The 18,678-nt window shown below is 37.5% G+C and overlaps 1 long non-coding RNA gene across 1 annotated transcript; it reads right to left on the minus strand.

The window, feature by feature from the left end:
• Nucleotides 1-10,610: 10,610 nt before the first annotated feature.
• On the minus strand, nucleotides 10,611-18,410 carry LOC114033078. Its single transcript, XR_003567916.1, has 3 exons — nucleotides 18,337-18,410; nucleotides 11,024-11,091; nucleotides 10,611-10,936 (listed from the first exon to the last, which is right to left on the minus strand). It is a non-coding gene; the product is annotated as an uncharacterized LOC114033078 (long non-coding RNA).
• Between the last annotated feature and the right edge of the window lie 268 nt (nucleotides 18,411-18,678).

An 18,678-nucleotide genomic window follows, 5' to 3' on the forward strand; every position in this document is an offset into this window, starting at 1 on the left:
TTTCTAGAGCATTTCTTATTCACCTATTGTGTCCCAGGCACTGTGGTGAGCACTTCACAAATATTATCTGATTTGGTCTCGTTTACTCTTCATAACAATCCTGGGAGGTAGATGCTATTATTATCCTCATTTTACAGTTGAAGAAATTGAGGCAGGATAGTTAGGAGACTTAGCAGAAGTCAGAAAGCTAATAAATGTTGAAGGTTGCATTTGAACTCGTTTTCCTGACCTCAGGCCAAGTACTCTCAAACCGTTGCACCATACAGCAGAGAAATTAGGACTAGGTAAGTAGGTTTGAGAATCATCAGCATAGGAATGATAACTAAATCCATGATAGGTGATGAAATCACTAACTAAAGCAGTATAGAGGAAGAAAAGAAGAGGGACCAGGATAGAGGCCTACAGGACACCCATAGTTAGTGGGTATGACCAGGATGAAGATCCAGCAAAGGAGACTGAGAAGGATCAGTCGGAAAATAGTAGTACCAAAAGAGAGGAGAAAGTAAAAAGAAGAGAGTGATTGACAATGTCAAAAGCTGCAGAAAGGTCAAGAATGATGAGGATATGAGAAAAGGTCATTGGATTTGACAAGTCAGAGACCACTGGCTCAAACATAAGGCCAGAGGCTAGATTATAAGGAGTTAAGAGGAGAGGAAGTGTTGGCATCTCCTATAGATAACCTTCTTAAGGAGTTTAGCTACAATAGGAACAGGAAATATGGGATCATAGTGAGTATGGAAGAATTTTGCTCCACTTTGCATTTGCTGCCCCACCTGGTTTCATGAAACCCGAAGAAATACCCAACAGAGATAATGTTACACTCAAAACTGAGATGGTTAGCCCAGAATAGAGACATGATACACCCAGAAGGGAATACATACTCAAAAGAGAACAGAGTACCAGAGGAATCTGGCAATTCTGCAGCATTAGGAGTGTTTAAACTCAGGGTACAACACAGTGAGCAATTAGTAAGAGTTGGAAAGGCCAATTTTGCCTAAATATCAGGAAAAAAAACTTTTTAACATAATTATGTAAAATTGGAATGACCTGTACCTCTGGGATCTTCAAATGGAGACTGAATTTATCTTGCCTATTGAATCCTATATAGGGTTGGGTTGGAGGAGATGATATCTGGGGTCCCTTCTGATGCAAAAATTCTATGATTCTGTTTGCAAACAGGCTTTCTTTCATTTTTTTTCCCCTTTGGTCTGGAGCTGCAATTTCATTGATGCAAGGAAATCTCGGTTCAGAGCTTCCCTCCATCAGTGCAGACCAGCAACTCCTTTGGATTTCAGAGAGACCAATCCAATAATCTCATCATCTTCTTCCTTTCTCATCAGAGTACTGTGGAAGTGGGGGAGAGGTAGTTAGTGGGAAGCAGAAGAGGGAAGCTGGATTAGCTCAGCTGAAGCAATGAGAGTCCCCAGAGCCTAGGAAAGCTGACTGCCTACTCCCTAGGGCACTCAATGCTGGCAGCTCCATCATGCTGAGGGGAGTGCTGGCACATTAGTGTGTGTCTGGGCACACTTAGCACAGCCCCTCCACAGGCCTACAATTATACAAAAATGTTTTAATTTGAAGAATTAGTCATCTATCATCAAATGAGTTTTATATTTTAATAATCATGTACAGTATTTCACATCAAATAAAATATAAGTCTTCCTTTGTAGAGAAGTTACATGGCAATTTACTGCTGTCTTAATAAGCAGAATTTAAACAAAAAAAAAAAGAAAATTAGCCCATTGAAAAGTACTAAGATATCTTTCTCGTAGGGTTGTTGTGAAGAATCAAGTGAGATAATGTATGTAGAGTACTTTGCCAACTCTTTTAATGTCATATCAATGTTAGCTATTAGGTAAAAGGTTCTTAACCTGCCATCCATGAACTTTTTTTTGTTTTGTTTTTAATGATTTGGTAACTATATTTCAATATAATTAGTTTTCTTTGTAATTCTATGTATTTTATGCATTAAAAATCATTATTTTAAAGAAAGTACACAACCCCTTTATCACGTAGATATAGTTGAGTAAAATGAAATCCCACATTAGTCATATCCAAGCCTGTATTTCTTTTATTTCATATTAGCCCATCATCTCTCTGTGATGAGATGAGCAGGATTTTTCTTTTTTAGGGGAATCTTGGTGGCATAGAGGACAGAGCACTGGGCTTGGAGTTAGGAAGACCTGAGTTCACATGTCACCTCAGTCACCTACTAGCTATGTCATTTAACCTCTGTTTGTCTCAACTTCCTCAGTTGTAAAGTGGGGTAATAATAGCACCTCCCTCCCAGGGTTGTTGTGAGGATCAAATGACACAGTATTTGTAAAATACTTAGCAAAGTGCCTGGCACATAGTAGGTCCCATATAAATGTTAATTATCATTATTAGTCCTTAGGAATCATGATTGATTATTTATTTGATCAGCATTCTTAAATCTTCAGAATATTGATGTTATGGTATAATTAGTTATTTTCCTCATCCTCACCTCACTTTAACTTCATAATCTTCCCGTGCTTTTTAAAAAAGTCTTTTTCTTCATTTCTTAAAGCAAAATACCATTCCATTACATTCCTATACCAATTCCCTCATTTTACAAATGAAGAAACTGAGGCAGAGGAAAGTCAATAACTGGCCTAAGATCACAATGGTCATAAGCTTTACGGGTAGAATATGAATCCACTTTCTCTGACTCCAGAGGTAATGCTCTTTCTACTGTACATCCCCTAGCCCCCAAGTTTATCATCTTGAGCAAGTCTGTAAGCTTCGTGAGGGGAGTGACCATTGTTTTTTTTTTTTTTTTGGTACGTCATGGGACTTAGGAAAGTCCTGGGATCTAGAACGGATACTCAAAAATTGTCTGTGACCAGCAAAAAGAATGAACAAAATTAAGTTGTTTTCAGGATTTTTTTTTGCAGGCAATTGGGGTCAAGTGACTTGCCCAGGGTCGCATAGCTAGTAAGTATCTGAGGCTGAATTTGAACTCAGGGTCCTCCTGACTCCAGGGCTGGTGCTCTCTCCACTGCACTACCTAGCTGTCCCATTTTCAGAATTTTTTTTATCATCAGCCAATTTCAATAAAAATTCATAAAAATTTTAAAATTGTTCAGTGTATTTAAAATGTCGAAATAGCCATTATAGTTCTTTAACTTTAATATATAGGCTATAAAAATAAAAGAAAATCTGAATTTCTAAATAGATTAGCATGTGCTTATTTGCTTTACAAAGTAATTTACCATAAATTTCTTTTAACTAGTATTTTCTTTTAGTACTACTATGTTAACTCTGTTCGCAAAAATAATTACAAACATACTTTTAAGAGTATCATTATTATATCTATTATTTTATTGCTGGGATACAAAATGCTAGAGTGGAAGGAATGTTAGTTTTAGAGCTAGAGGTCCCGGGTTTCAAACTCAGCTCTGTCACTTACTACTTGGGTGATCCTGGGCAAATTGCAGTAGACAACTCTCGTTTCTTCTTCTAAAAAGTGAGTTAGAACAAATGACCTCTAAGTTCCAATTCAGCTCTAAATTTATGATCCAACATGAAGCAAAGCAAATCGCTAATAATTGGTTGGTTGAGTTTTCAAAATTTATTGGGGGAGGTGAGGAGGGAAAAACTATTATGCCATCATTACAAGGTAGATTCTCTGGGGCGGTATTCTATATTAATTTCTGAGAAGCCTTCTTATTCTTGTCTCTTGATAAGGTGGATAAATACTTTGGTTCTTCAGTTGTACAATAAGCAAGGAACAAGGAATGATTGCTGGGACTTGGACTACTGTGGCGATTCAGACATCCACATTAGTAGATGGCACAGAGGCAAAGTACTCCAGGAAAACTCCCAGTGTAACAGAGTTGGAGGCTGATGATGCCATTGATAGGAATTGATAAGAATGAAGGGATAGGAAGGACAATTACCAAGTTAGCTAAGTGAGAGGCGGGGTGGAGACAAAAAGAGGGTGGGGTACCATTTTCTGAAATGCTGTGTCAGGGCCTTTATAGTATTTCTTAATTTTTTTTTATCTGAACTTAAGCACAAAATAGAGCATTTCCACGCATGTAGTAAAACAAAATAAAGTTTTTGTATGAATCTGTAAATTTTTGTTTTATATTGCTTCTTTTTTTAAAAAGTATATAATGTATTCTACATGTTATTTTTAGCATCATCCAACTGGTCTGGGCTTCTTTCTGACCTATTTTCTGTGCATTAAAAACATTGTAATTGCGCTCTTTTTCTTTTGACATTACTCTTGCTAATCTATTCCCCTGCCCCCCATGAGCAAAGTAAAAGGGAGGAGAGAAAACCTGGCTCTATGATTGTAATAAACAATCATAGTCAAGTAAAGCAAGTCTGCACAATGGCTGTGTCCAAAAATATATATGTCTCTGCTCTTTGTGTCTATCATCTTTCTGTCAGGAATGAACGTTTTTCATCATAGGTCCTTTGGAGAAATGGTCAGCCATTGCTTTTAGCAGAGTCTTTCAAAATTGTTTTTTTTATTTTTTCCATGATGTTGCTGACCCTATATAAATTGTTCTGATTCTGCTAACTCCACTCTGTATCATTTTGTAATGATGGAGCAGAGGTTCTCAAAGTGTGGTATGAGGATGCTTCGGGGTCCCTGAGACCCTTTCAGGGGGTTTGTGAAAGAGATTTGTGAAAATATGTAGAAAATGCCATTCTTCTCACTAAAGTTTTGGAGAACATTTATTTTTCATAAAAATGCATTTATCATGTTAACGTGTTATGGGTTTATTACTGTTATTTAAAATGAAAGAATAAGTATTTCTAAATTTTACCAATTTTAATTTCTAATATGGTAAATATTGATAACTATAACCTACGTAAAAAGTCTTTGAAATCTATAATAAAGAATGTAAAGGAGTCCAAAGACCAAAAATTTAAGAATCACTGCTATACAGGAGTCTCTGAAATTGTCTCTTTCATCATTTCTTTATGTTCCATTACATTCATATACCACAATTTGTTCATGCATTCTCCTGGTGTCTAAGAGGCAAGTTAAGGCATCCCTTAGATTCTAGCATTTTTCCTCCTATCCCCTCCTTCCTCTTAAATCTTTTCTTCAGGATTGGAGAATTTGTTTTGCTTGTGATTATTCTGTTCTTGATAGTGTCTTCCCTCTTAACTTACTTAACTTACTCCTCCCATTCCCACTTGTTTTCTTATTGTTGTTCTGTCCATTAGTCATGTCTGACTCCTCATGACCCTATTTGGAGGTTTTCTTGGTAAAGATGCTGGAGTGGTTTTCCATTTCCATCTCTAGCTCATTTTATAGATGAGGAAATGAGGTAAACAGGGTTAAGTGACTTGCCCAGGGTCACACAGCTAGTAAGTGTTTGAGGCCAGATTTCAACTCAAAGTCCTCCTGACTCTAGAGCCAGCACTCTATCTATTGTATCACCTAGCTGCTAAAAAAATTCAGTTCAGTCATTTTCACTTGTGTCTGACTCTTTGTGACACCATTTGGGGGTTTTCTTGGCAAAGATACTTGAGTGATTTACTATTTCCTTCTCCAGTTCATTTCAAAGATGAGAAAACTGAGGCAAAGAGGGTTCAGCGACTTGCCCAGGGTCATATGGCTAGTAAGTGTCTGAGGCCAGATTTGAACTCAGGAAGATAAGTCTTCCTGACTCCAGACCTATTCACTTTGCCATCTAGCAGACAGACAAACCTAACTGTGTTTCTTGTTGAGTTTGATGTATTTGTACCCCAAATTGTGTGTGTGTGTGTGTGTGTGTTAAACCCTCCCTTGTCCTTTCAGATAAAAGTGAAGTTCATTTGATCATTTGATACCACTCCCCCAATCCCTTCCTCCATATTTGTATATTGTTTGAATATTCCTTTTGTGCATCCCAATTTTGAGAAATTGCAAGTTCCACCCCCATTCTTATTTTCTACAGTAGTGTACTCTTCCTTTTGCCCTCTCTTACTTCCTCTTAAAACCATCAAAACAGAACCAATCTACCCCAGTACCCTTGTTTGTTTGTTTATTTATTTATCTTTCTATCTACTTATTTATTCATTCATTCATTCATCTATCTATCTATCTATCTATCTATCTATCTATCTATCTATTTATTTCTCATTCTCACTTCAATACCCTTTAAATGACATTAAGGTTCTTCAGGGATACTTGTTTCTTCTCTCTCTCTATTAGAATGTTAACATTACATCATCATGCAGCTTCTTCCAAATGCTCAAATAAATTTACCTTTGTTCTTTTTTTCTGGATTCTTGTGTTTGTATCTGAAAGTTTCTACTTAGTTCTCTTCATCAAGAATTCTTAAAAGTCCTCTATTACATTAAAGATTCATCTACCACCCACCCTTCTTCAGCTTTTCAGGTGTTGTTATTCTTGATTTTAAGCCTATATATTTTGACTTTTGGAATATTGTTTTTTAAGATCTCTTGTTTTTAGCACACATTGTTGGTCTTGTGTGATGTGGACTGTAATTCCTTGGTACTTGAACTTTCTGGATTGTTGCAGTATTTTTTGTTTGACATGGGAGCTCTGGATTTTATTGTCACTTTTTGAGGTTTTTCATTTCAGGGTTACTTTCAGGAGATGATCAGCTGATTTTTTTTTTTTACCTTTACTTTGTCCTTTAGGTTTAATAGATTTGGGCAGTTTTTGTTTATGATTTCTTGAAATATAACATTGAGGCTTTTTTTTCACATTGTAGTTTTTAGAAAGTCCAGTGAGTGTTAAATTTTCTCTCCTCAACCCAGTTACCTAAGTCAATTGTCTTAATATCTATATTATTTTTTCTATTAAAATCTTTTGATTTTGTTCTAATATTTCTTGCTGTCTCATACAGTAATTGATCTCTGGCTAATCTGTCATAGCTTTCAGAGAATCCATTTCTTGAGTAAGGTTTACTACATTCTCTTCTAAGCTATTTATTTTCCTAATGTTTCCTGCAGAGCTCTTCTTTCTTTTTTCTTTCCTTGTTTCTTTCTTTCTTGTCTCTCACTCCATTTCTTCTAGGTAGACAGGTAATTCCTTTGGAAAATCCATTTTTCCTTTGATTTTCTACTTGAAGCTGTTAAGGAGTTAGATCTGCATATTGATGCACATTTGCATTACATTTTACATTATTATTTTATACTTTTGGGTGTTTTTCTTTATTTTATTCACCTTTCTAGTTTTACTTTTTGAATTGGAGCATCATGTTAGGCCAGGAACTATACTTTTGGTAGAATGGTTATCCTTGCTTGATCTTCACCTGAATCTCCTGAGTTCTATACTGACCTCAACAATCTAGGATTAGACCCTCCTGAACCTATGTGGTTTTGGACACTGGATCATCAGGGACCTCTCTGGAATCTTAAGACACAGTATTAAGGACCTCAGAATACCTAGACTTGGGCTGTTCTCGTGCTACAGCACCATGTTGGTTGGTGTATTATGATTTCTACTCCTTGCTGCTCCTGGGACTTCCAATGTCCCCACTCTGGGGGGTCTTTCTTACCCTTCTAGGGCTTTGTCAAGGGACCCTTCCACTCTTGCTATGTCTGAACACAAAGCTGCTTTGTTGGATACATGTGTTGTACTTCTGTTTCTGCTTTGTTTGTTTGAGCATTCCCCTTTCCTCTTGCCCCTATTTTTGTGGCCAAATTTTTGTGCATTTCTGAGATGGAAATTTCTCATTTGATTTCTTGATCATTATTCAGTCTAGTGTGAACTTTAAGGTTTTGCTGGAGTAGATTATATGGGAGTTGCAGGCCTCCAATCATTCAGATGGCCATCTTGGGTGGAAGTCTTCTAGTGTTTAGTAGTAGTATGACTATTTGAATGATGTGTAGTTGATAGAGGGCTAGCCTTGCAGTCAGGAAAACCTAGGTTCAAAGCCTTGCCTCTTACAAATACTAGCAGTGTGACCAGGGTCAAAATATTTTATTTTATTTTTTCTTTCTTTGTTTTTTCTCAGCAATTGAAGTTAAGTGACTTTCCCAGGGTCACACAGATAGTGTCAAGTGTTTGGTCTGAGGCCGGATTTGAACTCAGGTCCTCCTGACTTCAGGGCCAGTGCTCTATCCACTGTGCCACCTGGCTGCCCCAGCAAATTATTTTCAATACCCCAAATAACTTTCGAAATACTCTAAGTAATAGATGGAATTTCCATCAGTAGAAGGGATTTCCATATAGGGAGCTCCATATGTTAATGAAATCAGAGGTTTGGACCTTCCATTTACCTGCAATTAAAAACTAATCAGAATGGTCATGGACCACAATTATAGGGAAAATTGGTGATCCCTTTTTCCAATTCCACTTCATTAAAAAATACTAAAAAGCCTTCACTAAAGTGTTCTCTGATACGTCATTATACCATGCAGATGACTTTGACTGTTTCAGAAGAATTGTAAGCTGGAGCAAGTCTTACCAAGCTGCAAAGACTTGAAGAATTGACCTGGTAAGAGATTTTCCTTCAGAACACCATCCTAGCTAAATTTGGAGAAGTTTATTCTCAGGTGATGCATTTTTCAGAAACACACAGTAAACACAAAAAATTTCTGCCGAGTCATAGAGGAGCTATGATGTATGTCTGTGGACAAGAACCCACACCGAAGAAATCACAAGCGCTTGAAATTTTGGAGAATACATGTGTAGAGCACCATCCTGGGTAATGGGAAAGATATATGGTGATGGTGTATTCCTGTAATCCCTTGCTTCTGTGGAAAGCTAAAGCTGGTGGATTGATTGAGTTTGGGGATTCTGAGCTGCAGTGTGCTAAGCTCATCTGGAGTTTGCATTAAGTCTGACACCAATATGGTGAGCCCCTGATAGCAAGAGGCCACAAGGTTGTCTAAGGAAGGGGGCACTGGCCCAGGTTGGAAATAGAACAAGTCAAAGCTTCTGTGATGATCAGTTGTGGGATGGCGCCTGTGAGTGGCTGCTGTACTTCCAGCTTGGGTGAAATGTGAAGGGACAGAAAAGGAAGGGAGAGAGGTAGGGGAGGAGGAAAGGGGACATAGAGAAGAAAAAGAAGAGGAGAAGAAAGGAGGAAGGGAGGAAGGAAGGAAAAAGGAAAAGAAGGAAGGAAGGAAGGGAGGGGGGAGGGAGTTACTATTTGAGATATTCTGAACTTTTAAAGTGAGAAGAAAAAATCAAAAAGGAAAGAAGGAAGGAAAAAGAGAAGGAAGGAAGGAAGTTACTGTTTGAGACATTCTGAATTTTTAAAGTGAGAGAATCAAGAGAGAAGGAAGGAAGGTTAGTTTAGATTAGACAGGAAACTTGCCTTCATGGGTCTTATGGTCTGGTAGCGAGATAAAACTTCACTACTAATAGTTAGAATACTCAGTAGAAAAAAGTCCCATTTGTGGATCTCAGAGTCCTGAACTGTTTATCAGTATTGTCTTTCTCTGTTGGAGAAAAAAAAAAAACTATTGCATTATTATTGCAATCCCAAAAATGTCTCTTGATCACTCCTTGATTTCCAGTCAATTTGGGGAGTGTCCTTCATTCTGTGTGTCCTCAGACACAAAGGAAGTCCAGTGGTGGAAGGTAGTATCATATGCCGAGCTGGCAAGCTTTTCCTCCTCTGATTGACTGCCTCCCTGGGCCTTTGCTTGGTGTGTGGCTGCTGGTTATACCTGCTGAAGTGCTCTCTGTGTTTGCATTGGCACCGCCAGGCTGACATGCTTCGAGCCCTGAGCTGTTCATGAGGTCTGTCTGAAGGCTTTGAAAACCTATGAGTCGGCGGCTAGGGCTAGAAAATGTCTCTCTCAGTTTTTTGGGTGAACTCCATGTTTTTTCCAAGAGGTTAGATCACTGTCCACAGTCCGAGGTTGCTAGACAGAATGTAACAGTTACTGTTTGAGACATTCTGAACTTTTAAGGCGAGAGGAAAAAAAAACTGAAAAGGGGAAAAAAGAGCCAGGGTCACCTCAACAGATTGAAAATGAGCATTTTTATATCTGGTCAACAAAGTCTTGTTATTGAGTTGAAAAGGTTCATCACCAAGGGAGGAATTTTAAAAATATGAACAATCCTTTTATGGTTTTTCTAGCTTGCTAGTAGGACATGCTGACATATCAACTGTCCGTTTCATGTGAGAGGCCAGATGAATCCCAGTGGCTGTCTGGGTAGGGGAAAGAATTAGAAGAAATGTGCTCTCTTCCAGGTGTCTCTTCTCATTCCACTGGTCCATAGAGAGGTTTATAGAGGAGGTTTCATGATCATCTGTGAGTAGTGAAATTTTTGAAACCCTGAAAGCACACGTCTTCACTCCTGCTCCCACTGCTATTCATTTCTTATCACAAATGTGAACACCACTAGCCTTCTTTGGCCTGGGACTTCACTGTCTCACCTGTATCTTTTTGGAGCATGGCCCAATAGTGAAACAAAAATCATTCTGTCACGAGAGCTTGTGGGTGCCCACTATAATGTCTTTTTACTGATACTCCAGCTTGGTCTTCACCACCTAAAGGCCAAATAGGTTGCATTTCTGCTTTCCCTCCAGGGTTCTCTGGTACTTTTAAGGAGATGTGGGGGTGTGTATAGGCTTTCTGCAGATAGCTCCAACCCCTACCTGTGGTGTTTCCCAGTTCCATTAGTCACTCACAGATGAACTTTTACACAGACATGTTTACTTCAAAAGATATAATCACAAATATATAAACTTATTCCCCCAACATGTAGGAGGCTAAATCCTCTTCTCTGCTACCTCCCTCCCAACTTCAGTTTCTGGAGTGGGGAGGGGGATTAGGTTCATAGCTTAGCTTGGTTCTCATAGAACATAGTCCATGTTCCGAGTCCAAAACCACCTTTGGGCTTGAGTCCCAGACACACTGTCTTCTCAGGGCATCCGTGCTGGGGTGGCTGGCCACACTCCTGAGCTTATAATCTTGGCTCCAAGGTCATCATGGCTTGAAAACCTTGGCCTGTGGGGTTCATCTCCAGTACCTGAAACTGAGGACAAACAACACAGAAGAGAAACAAACACCCCTAGAGCCATTTCTTAAAGCCAGGGTAAAGGAAGAGTCCTTCCACTCTTACCTGAACTGGGCATGCCCAGACCAACCCAGGTCATGACATTTGGATCCTCGACAAATAGGCAGAGATAACTTTAAAAAAAGACGAATTTTTGTTAATTATTTTTATTTATTTAAATTATTAATTAATATAATTAATAAAAAATTAAAAATAAATTTTAAAACCATAGTTCTTGTCCCAAATTCAGAACTGTTCCCTATGATCTCTGAGGAGGCATAAGCAATATCCATTCACTTACTTCCCCAGTGCCATCCAGTGAAGTCTCAAATATCACATGCAATCTCACTATACAGATGAAAGTAAATTATTTACAAATACAAAGTTTTGCAGATTCATAGAACAAGGAACATTTTAAAGTTCCCAAAATAATCCAACAAAATAATAAGCATTTTTACAATGTTTAGCAAATTATCTCTGCTTGCTTAGCCTTACAGGGCCTTTCCCAATCCATAAGCAAGAGAAAGCAAAGACAAAGAAAATTGACTTCTGTTTCAATCAGAAATCTTGTCCACAATGAGCTTGCCAAACTACATGGTGTCTCTCACAGGGATTTTGGGACCTGGGGTCAAATTGGCATTGCTTCTTTCTCAAATGAGAAAATTATCCTGGGTAGAGACTCTTCCAATGATCCCAACAGTAGGTAAGACCATTCAACTGAGATCTACACTAAAACTGTTCCTTTCTAGACAAGGCATTCGAAAACAAAAAGTGTCCCTTTTCAACACAGGACTATTAAAATTCTCTGTGAGGCTCTCTAATATACATGATCCCCAGGTCCAGGTAATTTTTTCTGGTTCCATTATCCCAAAGGGGACCTATAATGCCCCCATAGATCCATGTAACTTGCCAGGGCAAATTAAATAAAATTTTAATTTTTCTCACCAAGATAAGAAGAAAATTAGGCTCAGTTACAGAAATAGCACCATATATCAACTCTTTATTGATTTAAGGTATAGGTATTTTCACCCTACACAGTTATAGGGCATTTTACCTTTATAAAAGGCAAGCAGTCTGGGTCTGCTTAAATGCAAAAAAATGCAAAAAAAAAAAAACCAACCAACCAGCCAATTAATAAACAATATGAACATTTTGACTACCCTAGATAGTAGCAACTTAGTGATTCCAAATTTCTTACAGTAAAATACATTACCAGGACTTATACAGGATTCAGTAAAACAGAATGTGTCAGTATATGAAATCTTATACAGAATTTAATAATACAAAAAGTATTTTGTTAATAATACAAAAAGTATATAGTGTTTAAGTAATCAAGCAATCAAAAAATGAAAAGTTCTCAAAATTAAACCAATGGAAGTGAAATGTGTGAATGACATATACATGTGTAGATTCGTAAAAATATAAGAATCACACATTTAGAGTTGGAAAGGATGTCAAAAGTCATCTTACTCAGTTTTGCAGAGGAGATTCCTGAGGCCCAGGAAGGTTAAAATGACTTGTCTAAGGTAGCAGGTGTAGTAAGAGTCAGAGGTAGGATTTATACCCAAGTTCTCCGACTCCAAAGATAATGTTCTTGCCACTATGCTATGCTCCCTCATCAAAAGTATTACTGTAGTGAATTATTAAGCTGAAGTAAATATATAACTATACTAAAATGAAGGGATAAGGACGATGAAAAATAATAATCTCAGACCTACGTATCGCTAAATTTCACCACTCACAGTATCTTCATTTACAGGAAAAGCATAAAATATTCTTTGTTTTTTTTTTTATTCTCAAATACAAGGGCTGTGTACTTGTAAATATTTTGAGAATTTTGTCTGTAATGTTTGCCTGAGGAGAGCATAAAGAATGCTTGTGAATGGGACAGGAGGCAGTACCACTTGACCAAGCCAAGAAAGGATGCTCACTCTTCGGTCTCCACCTAGAGAAATGCCAGTAAGAAACTACTGCACTCAGCCTGTTCCTGTGAAGCAGTACATTTATTCTGGGTTTAGAGGCAGTGGTCTTCTATCATTTCCAACTATGGCAACAAGACTATCTTGTCAACATCTCTCCAGAGGGCCTATGGTTTAATGGACCTCACTTTGGGTTTCAAGTTAAGGATACAAATCTCCTTCTTACTAGTAGCATAACCTAGCACAACTCACCTCACCTCTTAGGGTCTCAGTTTCCTCATCTGTAGAGCAGATGGATGTAGGTAAGGTTCCTTCCACCTTCAAACCCTATAATCTGACCTTCCTTTCCACATCCACTGTCTACATCCTTGTCCATGCTCTTTACCTAGTATGGCCATAGGGCCTTTGCCTGGCATAGGAAACTTGACCATATTAAAAAAAAATCAATATCATTAAAGACTCATTTTGTTTTAGCTCTAATTTGATTGAACTGTTCCAATGTACAATATGGTTTTGTTTGCCATTCAGGAGTTTTATCGGCGACACAGCATACATTCCCCTGGTCCTTTTTATGAAAGAATGTTTATACCTGTGGGCAAGTGCTAATGGTAGTGAAAGACTTGCATTCATGGGAACAGCACTTGGCCATTCATGGTTGCCAAGGTAAGCAGCAAAGGCATGCCCTCTGCCACTCCATCTCCTGGAAAAGAAACAGTCTCTAAGGGAACAGGCTAGCACCCCTTAAGGCCAAAAATCTTTAGATTTTTAGACTTATTTTTTAAGGAGAGAGAGAGAAAAAGAAAACATGAAATAATACTAAGAAGAGCATATTCTTTTTGTCCAGGCATTAAAAAAAAAACAAAGCAAAACAATAAAACGGGGCTTAGAATGTTCTATTTTTGGTTCTACACAGGAATTTAATTCAGGCCCAGCCCAATGCATTGTAAGCTAAATACTCCTTTCATAGTTTAATTTCAGGGGCACATGGGACTAATGAGCCAAGGCATGACTGCAGTTGGAGTCTACGGGCTCCCAGGCCTGTGATTGTTATGTAGTGAATAGGCAGTTTCTCTGATGAATTTGGAATTTTCTGCATTCCTAGGACACTTGTTTGCTGCATTATATCTTCCCCCCTAATCCCATCCCATCAGAATGGGAAAATGTCACCTGAAAAGAAACGGTTCTCTAAAGGCATTGACTATCATGCCTAACAAATGAGGAGAGAATTTTTCTCCTCTGAGACAAATTGAAGACAAGTGACTTGGCCAAGTTCAGGGATAGTTCAGGTGACTGTTGCATTCCACCCAAGGAGAGCTTAGATTGTGCTGTCAAAGGGGAATGCTGAAAGATATTGTACTTTTTTGTGGTACATAGTGAAAGCTTGATGTTTCATGCACGAGATATTAGGAGCTGGCTCAACAGATCCACCAGGAACAGAGAAATAGTTTTTGCTTCAAAATTTTGGCATGGTCTCAAACTCAAAGAGTATAATGGCTTCTGAGACAGAATCATAGCATCTCAGAGTATGCATTTGATTGATGCTATTATATGGGAAGAGAATGGCTTTTTTTCCAAGATAAAATTGAAGTGATCCATGTTCAGAATTTAACTTAATTACTATGGAAGTGTCAGTGACTTGAAAATCATTCCATACCTGGTCTTATTCAAATCCTCTGAGAGAAGTGTGTTTCTAGTCAAACCTAGACCTCCCTTGTCTATTATATTAGATCAAATAATATTATAATAAGAGGAAGATTTAGGGCTTATCTAGGCCTTGCTTTTGTGGAGCATAATCCTTTCTATAGTATCCCTGGAAAGTGGTCATACAACTTTTGTTTGAAGATTTCTAGTGACAGGAATCTGTAAGATAGCCCAATCTACTTTTGCATAGCACTTTCCTTAGACTGAGTCAGATTCCATTTTTTTTCAATTCCTCTTGCCATCTCTCACCCCACCTTACCTCCTACTTCTCACAAACCATGGTTCTGGTCCTGCCTTGTGAGGCTAAGAAGAATAAATATATAAATGTTCTTCTGCATAATAGCCATAAGAGTATGTGATCTTCTCTTCTCCAGGTTAAATCCTTTAGGTGCTTTCAACTGATCATTGTATGGCATGGTTTCTAGTTATCTTTATCCTTCATAGTTCATTAACTTCCTTCCTAAAATATGGTATTCAAAACTGGACACAGGACTCTAGATGGTGATCTGAAAAGAGCAAAATTCATCACAACTAACAATTTACTCTTTTGGGACACTAAATAATCTATTAATACTATCTAAGAACTTATTAGCTTTGTGGTACCATGTGACAATGTTATTTCATATGAATTCAATTCAACAAATTTAATTCAGTTAACAATTATTGAGTGCTAATGGGGTACAAGTTGGGCAGCTATAGAGCACCAGGCCTGGAGTCAGGAGGACCTGAGTTCAAATCTGGCCTCAGACACTTACTAGCTGTGTGACCCTAGGCAAGTCTTTTAACCCTGTTTGCCTCAGTTTCCTTATCTGTAAAATGAACTAGAGAAGGAAATGGCAAACCACTCCAGTATCTTTGCCAAGAAAGCCCCAAATGGGGTCAGAGAGAGTCGGACATGATTGAGATGACTCAATGACAACAAAATTGAGTGCAAAGAACTCTGCGTCTTTGGATGCAGAGGTAAAAATAATACAGTCTTTGTTCTTAAATAATTTACATTCTATTCATTGGAATTGGGGCAGGAAGGATGCTACACCACATACACAAATAAATGCAAAGTAATCTGAGGAGGGAATGAACATAAACCATGTAATGAAGTTGACTGTAGATGAATCTTAAAGGAACATCATGTAAGTAAGCATGTTCTAAATGACATCTATATTGCAAGTACTGTGCTAGGCCTTGGGGATAGAAAGAAAGGTAAAAAGACAGTTATCACTGAAGGATAAACTGAGATTGAGTTGGGGTTGAGAGTGGAGGGAGGGGCCAATTTATTCCAGGAATGAAAACTAGCATGAACCAAGGCACGGAGATCAGACATGACAAAATGATTTCATGAAAATTAAGAGGATTGTGATTGGTTTGAAATCGATCATAATTGCTTGAAATCATATTGGTTTGAAATAAGCAGACTTTCCCATCCAAATCTGGAATTCATAATCTATGTGTGGGCTTCTAATCAATGTTACTCTTCAGTTCATACTTATATATAATTTTTCCATAAAATGTATGTCATTTGCATGATGTGACCTATATTCTAAGGTAGCCAGAATTCAGACCAATTGTCAGTCAAATCAATCAATAAATATTTATTAAGCACCTATTGTGTGCTTGGCACTTGGAATGTAAAGAAAGACAAATCTTAGGCCTCGTTCTCAAGGAGATCACATTCTAATGGGGGAGGATATATACAGAATAAATTGGAAAGAACCAACAGAGGGAAGGGAAGGAATTCAAATTAAGAGGGATCAGAAAAGGCTTCCTGTAGAAGGTGAGGTTTGAGCAGGGACTTGAAGTGAGGCAGCAAATTCAGGAGGTGGGGATGAAGGAGAACAGAGGGCACAGCAATGAAAATGCCTGCGGTATGGAGATGGGGTTTCTTGTTCGAGGAGGTCAGTGTCACTGGATTTCAGATTATGGGGGTAGGGGTAAAAGAATGGAAAGATGGATCTTTGGAGGGAGAGAGGTTTTGAATGATAAATAGAGGATTTTATATTTAATCTTGAGATGTTAAGGGAGCCACTGGAGTTTATTGAGTAAGGAGAGGCATGATACGGTTTCTTAACGCTTACATTTTTGGTTTGTAAATAGTACTTCTAAAGAGAAGGCTTTTACTTGCAATGTTAGTTCTCATTCAAAGTTAAACAGTTAATAAATAGACCTCTTATCACTGATTGCATATTTGTCAGTATAGGAGCGGAAGGAAAGCAGCAATACAGGCATAGTCAGAATGCTCAATAGTGAAGATGGCAGGGGTTAATTCTACCTGAGCCATGTCAGCTATGTGACCCTGGGCAAGTTACTTAACTCTGACAGGCTCAGTTATCTCATCTTTAAAATAATAATACTTTAAGCTTTTCAAAGAACTTTACATACATTATTGCATTTAATCCTCACACAAACTTTGGGAGATTCTATTATTGTTGCCATTTTACAGATGAGGGAACCAAGACTGAGGGAGGTTAAATGACTTAACACGGCTATACGGTTTTTAAGTGTGGAGATAATACACCCCAGAGTTGTGAGAAAAATACTTTGCAAGCTTTTAGGGCTAAAGAAATGTTACATAATATTATAATGACAAAGAATGGGGATAAATCATAGAAAGACTGGAAAATCTCTTAGGCCTAGCCTTTCAGGGACTTACAATTCATATATTTTATATATCTATATACATACACAAACGTATATGTATAACTGTAGATATAATCTATCACACATACACACATACATTTATGTATATGTACATGTATATATGTGTATATATGTATATACAGAGAAAGGAGATTCTTATATATTTTTAAATATATATGTGTATATGTGTATTGTGTATATATATGTGTATATATATATATATACACATATCTATACCTATCTATCTATCTATCCGCTGATACCATAACCAAAGGAGAGGACATAGAAAGGGAAGATTCTAATCTTCCTTTCTAATAGATTAATCTATGTATTAGATTAGAATCTTCATTCTCTAGGCCCTGGCATCAGCTTCCATATTTTCAATTACCATCTCTGTACATATGACTTTCAAATATAGCTATCCAAATGGATAATTTGCTAGATATTTCAACCCAGAAGTCCCATAGGTATCTCAAACTCAACATGACCAAAATGGAATTCATTGTCTTCCCATGCTTTTGCATAGACTGTCTCCTGTTCTCATCTCTATCTTGGAATCCCTCACTTCTTTCAAGGATCAGTTCATATGTCAGATCCTTTGCAAGGCATTTCACTATCACTCTGGTTATTCCAGTTTTTTCATCCTAATGCCTTGGTCATTGATTTTTGTGACTGTGAAGCATTCCTATTGCATGTTAGTAAAGCATCAAGTACTGTGAGAGATATCATAATAATGATTATTTGTCTACTTCTTCTCTTGAAGTGTTACTTCCACTAGTAGGCATGGGCTTTTTGTACTTGAGGGCACAATTCTTTTATGGTTTCTATTCTCATCTATATTATAATTCATTCAAAATAAATTTACCAGAGTTAGCAGGGTGTTGGAATAACTGTTCTTGATGAAGCCTTCAAATGAGAACTCACAAGAATGTTACTGCTCAAACCTAAAACTTCCAGACAAAAGAAAATAGATACTACAAGTAGTCAGAAGAAAGAATCAAAATGTCAAGGAACTACAATCAAAATTGCACAAGATTTAGGACCTATCACCTTAATGGAGTGGAACGCATGGAATGAGATATTTCAAAAGGTGAAAGATAAAAGTCTACAATGAAAATGACTTACCCAGCAAAACTGAGTATAATCCTATGAGGAAAAAAGTTGATCTTGAGTGAAATAGAAGACATTCACATAATCCTGAGGAAAATATCAGAGCTGAAAATAAACTTTAAAATAAAACTATTAGTCAAAACAGAAAATAAAAATGAACACAAGTGAACAATGAGGAAGGACTTTATAAGAATGAACTCTTTACTTTTCAATGAGGGTGGAATGTTGAAATGATTCTTTCAGAATCCTCATGTCACAAAAGTTAATAGAGGAAGTCAATCGAGCCAAAAACCTATTAATAGTTTTGTTTTGAAAATCTGATAAAAAAATAAAAGAGGGAGATGATAAACTGTGGGA

This window comes from Vombatus ursinus, unplaced genomic scaffold (genome assembly GCF_900497805.2).
Source record: "Vombatus ursinus unplaced genomic scaffold, bare-nosed wombat genome assembly UNPS02006779.1, whole genome shotgun sequence".
Taxonomy (NCBI): Eukaryota; Metazoa; Chordata; class Mammalia; order Diprotodontia; family Vombatidae; genus Vombatus; species Vombatus ursinus.